Source organism: Sphaerodactylus townsendi, linkage group LG06 (assembly GCF_021028975.2).
Source record: "Sphaerodactylus townsendi isolate TG3544 linkage group LG06, MPM_Stown_v2.3, whole genome shotgun sequence".
Classification (NCBI taxonomy): Eukaryota; Metazoa; Chordata; class Lepidosauria; order Squamata; family Sphaerodactylidae; genus Sphaerodactylus; species Sphaerodactylus townsendi.
Window position 1 is genome coordinate 32,524,338 of NC_059430.1, and position 5,740 is coordinate 32,530,077.

Sequence of the window (5,740 nt, forward strand, 5' to 3'; positions counted from 1 at the left end):
TCACCAGTGAAAGTTAAGAGAAGCTTCCGAGTTTTCCCTCCAGAAAAAATGAGCTTTATTCTGTTAGGAAAAAGTAGTGATGTAAAGAGACTTTTTAGAGGAACAAAAGCAAAGGGTTTTGCCCCATAGACCCATTTAGGTGGCAGCACATCCAGCCCGGAGCTCCAACCTTATATCTTCTCAGCTTGCAAAGTCATGCAGAAATAGTTTACAAAAGGCTGAATAGTCTTCAGGCTGAACTTGCTATGAAGCAGTTCCTTTGGGAAGAAATCTAGAATTAGTGACATTTATCCTGCCTCCAATCTCTATCTGCATGGCAGGGGAAAGAGGCAGAAGCAAAGAGGTAAAAATAATGCATGTGTTATTGCAACTTCTCTTCAGGAGTGAATAAATCTTGAGTATACTCCCATATCTCTGGATGTCATTCCTAGGCTAGGTACAGGTCTTGGCAGTGAAACCAGGTAGAAATGTTCTTGTTTAGTAATGGGTCCTGTCTCACAACACTAAAAAAGTTTGGAAGGCAAAAGCCACATTCTATATAACTCATACTAGGCCCTTAACACTGTAAGTTGGTGTTCCTGTGTACATGACTTTGGGAGAGTTGAGGGTAAATGAGGGAAGCTGTTCTCAGTCTTGCCCTTACCATATTGGACCTAGCTGTTGGACCAGAAATCTTTTGTTAACTTATTATTGGGTTTTATATACCGCCCTACCCCCGAAGGGCTCTGGGCGGTGTACAACATAACTTCACAACAACATACAACTAAAACCCATTAAAATTAAATTTAAAATACAGCGGTCAATACAATAAAACGGTGTCCAGCAATAAAACCCTTAAATAAAACCCTTAATTAAAATCCTCCCAAGGAGACGGGAATGGTGGGTCCCATGGATGTTAAAGGGACCCCGAACATAAGGAGAATAAAGGGGGCATTACAATCAGCCGCTGGTCATACCAACAGCCTGGTGGAACAACTTAGTCTCACAGGCCCTGCGGAATTCACCAAGATCCCACAGGGCCTGGACAGCTGGAGGAAGATTTTAAAAACTAAATTGGTTATGGATGCTAATGCTACCAGCTAGCATATCACCAAAGGACACCAAGAAAACTTCAGAATTGTTCAGATGTTTGATGACAGTGGCTAGAGTGGTCTTCACAACAAATTGGAAGGCAGAGGGATGCCCTAGTCTTGACATAATGGGAAAATAAAGCAAGAGAATATGCAACAATGGCCAACCTAACAAACTATATGAATAGAAGACTGAATGAAGAATGTCGAAAGAAATGGGAGTTTCATATTATTCTCAACAAGATTGTTAAAGGTTGAAGGGATTGAAATGATATATGTAGAATATGATTTGCTGCTACTATTCCTTTCCCATTTCACCACAATAAGCCACAGCAACACGTGGCCGGGCCCCGCTAGTAGCTTATAAGAATTGTGACCAGAAATCAATTATAGAAATCGAATGTTATTCTGTATTCATGTATTTGGCTATTAGAACTTGCTTATGATTTTATTGAATATCATCTTTTTAAATACGTTAGTTTTCTAATGCTCAGAATTGTAGGTTAGAAAAGATCTATTGTTTCTTACAGCTCTGTTTTATTGTCTTTTGCTGTTATTGTTTTATCTTATCGGCTCATTCTGCACATGCAGAATAATGCACTTTCAAACTGCTTTCAGTGCTCTTTGAAGCTGTGCGGAATAGCAAAATCTACTTGCAAACAGTTGTGAAAGTGGTTTGAAAACACATTATTTTGCGTGTGCGGAAGGGGCCATCCTTTGTTTCTTTTTTATATTCTGTTATTACTGAAAAATAAAAATGATATATTTTTAAAAATTATAAACTGCATTCAAGCTTTTTCACCATTCCCGAAAATAACATTCTCTTTCACCCATTCTCACTATTCTCACTATTCAGTGAAGATTCAACTGGATAAAGAGATTCTGAAAGTTTCCACACATGTTCTGCAATATTTTTATGTGACATCACTGGTTACACTTAGCTGACAACCTTACCTACAGAAAAATGGAGACATTACTAGCCACACAAAAAGAAACAGAAATTCAGCAACATCCAAACACACACACAAAAACATCAGCATCAACAGAAACCTTCACTGGATACTTCAAGAATCATTATAAATTTGACTGAACTGCAACTTTCCAGTGATAAAACATCCATCCTGGCCAAGGGAGGCAATTTTGCTGTCACTCCCACCAGAGTTCCCATGGAAGACATTATTGCTAATGTAGAATCAGACATTCGGCATCTTCTAGAAGAGGAAGCAGAAAAACTAGGAGGAGAAACAGCAAGGATATTACCAGAAGCAAAACTCCCCCCCGCCCCCAGCAACATTACACGAAAGGAAAGAAATGCCATTAGGAATCTCAGCTCATAACATAGAGACATGGCTAAAGTTTGAAAATGAAGTAAATGAAGGAATAGGTAAATATGGAATTTATATAAATTACTAAAAGGGACGGAAAGCTATTGACAATTTGAAGGAAAAAGGGATACTAAAAGTGGCTGATTTAGTTCAAGAAGGGGAAATTATCCCATTACAAAATGTTATAGAAATGGGAGGGAAAGAAAATTGGTTGGTATTAAGAGGGATTTGGGAAAGATTAAAGAATTACAGAATAAAAGGTGAATGTATTATGGCACAATGGCTGAAAAGTCATGAAAAATCACAAGGAAATATATTGGGATCAGTATATAATTATATGATGGAAGATAAGAGATTTATGACGAGAACGTTGAAACAAAAATGGGAGAAGGAAGAACTTTTTATAGCGAAAAAATAGAAAGAATTATAGATAGCACGAATAAGATAAAGATAGAAAACTATGCAGAACTGGAGAGAAAGATCATTTTCAAATTATATAGAACCCCAATACAGCTAGCCTATATGATTAAGGGTTTATGCCCAAGATGTTGGCACTGTGGTGAACTGGGAGCATACTACACCCACATGTGGACTGAATGTTAGAAGGTAAAAAAGTTTTGGGGAAATTTTTTGAAGTATATAGAAAAATTAGTAAAAATTAAAATTGCTTTAAACAATAATTTATTAATGGCAGGTCTAATTGAAGATAAAAAGGTGAATAGAAATTATGGACCAATGTACAAAATTATGATTAGAGCTGCACATATGGTGATTGCATTGGGATGGAAAGATAAAAAGAAATGGACAATCTCAAAATGGTTGGAATATGTTTGGGAACAAATACAGTTAGAAATTTTTGAGATGATGTCAAAAAATATGTTATGGCAAGACAAGCTAAGAGACATTATGGAGATATGGTCAATCTTTGAGAAATGGATGAGAGAAGCCGGATTTGACAAAGAAATATGGGAGCAAAGAATCCGAAGAATGAACTTTCTGCTGCTTGCTTGAACAAACAGAAAAAGAAGAAGAGAGGGGGGAGGGGGGAGGGAGAAAAGGGGAAAATATATAGTCTGATTAAAAGCATAGCATGTATCTGTTATATAACTATACTATACAATAAAAAATTTTTTTAAAGGAATCTCAGCTCAGGTCCAGAAATCATCATACTTCCAGCAGACAAGGGAAATGCCACAGTAATCATGAAAACTGAACAACAGAAGGAAAGAAAATCAGAGAACTCCTGGATCCCATAATATAAAAAGAAATTAAAACAAGACCCAACCAAGAAAATCACTCGCCAAACCATCACACTGATTAAGAACTCCTCCATTAAACAAGACACACGCCAACGACTCTGCAAGTCAGAAGCTCTTCCACCCCGGTTATACGGACTCCCGAAAATTCACAAGGACTCCATCCCACAACAACCAGTTCTCAAAGCTGGTTTTGAGAAGAAACTAAAGTATCTTCATAAAACATTTAGTTGGATATGGAGCCTAAATTGTACTGGAATAGTTTTTAAAAAGCAGCCACCTAGTACATCAGCTGATACCTTGTCTAACCTGCTAGAGTTAGTGTTGAGCTGGGCCCTGAGATCCCCAAGACAGGGTCATGGAGGATTTCAACCTCCATGCAGATGTGACCTCTTTGGAAACTTCCAACCTAGTATTTTCCATGGCAACACTGGGAGTTGCTCTGGCTGTGTCAGGTCCGTCCCACACATCAACCTGGCCACCCGCTGAATTCAATTTTTGGTATGAGGTGGATGCAGATCAGATCTGTCAGTGTCGTGGTCAGATCACTTTGCCTTGAAGGGCTGTCTGTGTTTTCCTGCCCCTCCCTGTGTAGGTAGTGAGCAAATTTATGCTCACCCACGGAGACTTATGGATCCAATTGCTTTCCAGAATGCTCTGCAGGATTCAATGCCCCACAGCAACACAAATAAACAAATTTGCTAGATGCACTGGTAGAAGATTGGCATGGCCATCTCTGAAGCTACCAGCAAGATAGCTCCCTAACAGCCTTCTTCCCTTTGATTAGGCGTCTGAGCCAGTGGATATCAGTGCAGTGGCGAAAGCCTTTGGCACTCCAGAGGCTGGCAGGGGCTTATGGGACCCTACATATTCCATAACTATCAAGCCCCTGCCAGCCTGGCCAATTGGCCAGGCTGGCAGGGGCTGATGGGAATTGTAGTCCATAACATCTGGAGTGCCAAAGGTTCGCCACCACGGGCCTAGTTCCTTGGTATATCATGGAGCTACAGATGATAAAGAGAGAGCTCAGACAGCTAGAGAAATTTTGGTGACGTACTCATCATGATGATGCAAGAGCATCTCATAGATCATATTGTCGAAGGCTTATAGATTGTTTATGAAAGTCTAGGAGGTGGCAGTGAAGGCTGCTAAAAAGATATTTTGGCCAGTTTCCATTGCATCTGCAAGTTCATTTCTGGCACAATTATTCCAGGTCTCAAAATGGTCTCAAAATGTTAGGGCTTAAGAAATCTGCTGGGAGGCATTTGTGAGGTGTTTCTCAAAGTCCTGTTGCTCCATCAAGACCTTCCTACCAATATTGATACAATGAGTGAGCTAGAGGTCCCTTGGATGTTTTCAGGTGCTGTAGTGTTAACAGAATTCTGGCAGCTGGGAGGCTCACCATTTGCCTCATAGACATGTATCATGGCTGCTTAAGGCCAATGGTGATGGAGTATGGAACCCCTGGCAGATATTATTAGTCTATCCCTGAGCTCAGGGGTCTTTCCAGGAATGCTAAAGTAGGCAATGCTGAGAACACTCTTGAGAAAAAAAATCTGTGGATCCTTATGAACCTTCCAGCTACCACCCAGTCTGGAGATCTTCCATTCCTGGGTATGGTAGTTGAGTCAGTATGGTAGAACAGCTCCAGTTCTTTCTGGAGGATACCTCAATGCTAGACCCATTTCAATCTGGCTTACTTCCTGGCCATGGAATGGAGACTGTGCTGGTATCTGAATTGGGGCAGGTCAGCATTACTGTTATTGATCTGATAGCAGCATTCAATATGGCCAATCATGAACTTTTGACCTACCGTCTCACCAGTTATGGGTTGCACGAGACAGTCTTGCAGCGGCTGGTCTCATTCCTTAAAGACTGGGGACAGAGGAAAGTTCTTGGATAAAAGTGTATCACCACAACACCCTTCAGTGGGTGATCCCCTCTCCAAAGTTACTTAACATCTATTTGCGGCCCCTTGCCCAGTTTCGGGCTGGCTTGTCATCAGTGTGCAGATTACACTTTATCTGTTGATGGAGGGCCAGCAGAATGTCATCCCAGTTACACTGACCAGGTGTTTGGAGGTTGTTGT

General features: G+C 40.4%; 1 long non-coding RNA gene across 1 annotated transcript; it reads left to right on the top strand.

The window, feature by feature from the left end:
- The first annotated feature begins 2,327 nt into the window (after window positions 1-2,327).
- Window positions 2,328-3,432, top strand: LOC125435818. The gene is made up of 2 exons (XR_007244927.1): window positions 2,328-2,454; window positions 3,090-3,432. It is a non-coding gene; the product is annotated as an uncharacterized LOC125435818 (long non-coding RNA).
- The last annotated feature ends 2,308 nt before the right edge of the window (window positions 3,433-5,740 follow it).